Raw genomic sequence first — 1,306 nt, forward strand, 5'->3', positions numbered from 1 at the left:
GGGAGATCTTCGAGGTCACTTCAAAAGTATCTATCAGTACGACAATCAAAGAGAATGCTTATAAGGTCCTATACCAATGGTACCTAACTCTGGTGTAGCTCTCGAGAATGTTCCCCGAGACCTCCCCCATTTGCCCTAGTGGCTGTGGGTAGCGGGCTGACTTCTTACTCATGGGGTATTCGTGCCCTAGGGTCGCTCTACTCTGGACCAAAGTACCCAGACTGGTTCAAAATATACTTGGTTTCGTATGAAGACTAGACCCTTAGACGTACCTATTGAACATGCCCTCCCAGGACCTTGATCAACACGCAAATAAATTAATCTCAAACATTGTGACGACAACAAGATGTGCCATAGCCTTACACTGGAAGAAAATAGACCTCCCCTCTGGGATATAGTAAAAACATTTGATCCATTCTCCAAATGGAGAGAATGACAAGGTTGTTGAGAGACTCCTGATCCAAGCTCCAGACAGTGAAGCAGCCGTGGCTAATATATCACAATAACCGAGGCTCAGCTGCCTAAAGACTTGATGATTCCTTGGTTCTGCTTTAAATCACTATGGAGCAATAGCAACCTGATCTCGCCCCCTCTATCCCACAAAGGGTAGCTGACGGCCACTGACTAAGCCACAGGTACGTAGTATCAAAACCTGGAAGTAAAGCAAAGATAGGTAGCGCTAAAATCAACAGATGTCACAGATATATAAAGAAAAATGTTCCTGTCTATTACAATGCTGTAAATAGAGGGCAGCTGCTAAATCTAACACTGACCACCTGGTCACTGAAATAACATTAAAAAACTAATGGATTCGGTGCCTAGATATACTCACTAATACAGATTGTACTGATTAGAAAAGGATATACAACCGTGTGGTGGTGATGAACACGGGGTCCTTGGATCATCCAATGAAGATGGTATATAGATTACCATAAATATGTACTATACTTTATGCCCCTGACGAAGAAAGCAAGACTTTCGAAAGTGTAGGGTTTATTGTACTCTCTCTCAGCAGCTCTTGTTCCATTTACGCACATTTGCTACCACAATCAGAGACTTTGCAATAGCCCCAGACCGGAACCGGCTTTTTTGCTATATTGTCAGGAGTTTCGCGAGACTTGAGCATTGGCAGTGAATCATACACCGAGGACAGACACACTCCGGCGGTTGCCGACACCGCCTCAGCCTGTGTGAGGAGACTCGATTTGGCTTCCGACATTGGCCTCTGTCCGAGTAAGGAGTCCATCGATTCGATGACCTAAGCAGACGGGATAACGGCTGGGGACTTGCAGACCGCAGATGACAT

This window comes from Ascaphus truei, chromosome 7 (genome assembly GCF_040206685.1).
Source record: "Ascaphus truei isolate aAscTru1 chromosome 7, aAscTru1.hap1, whole genome shotgun sequence".
NCBI classification, from domain to species: Eukaryota; Metazoa; Chordata; class Amphibia; order Anura; family Ascaphidae; genus Ascaphus; species Ascaphus truei.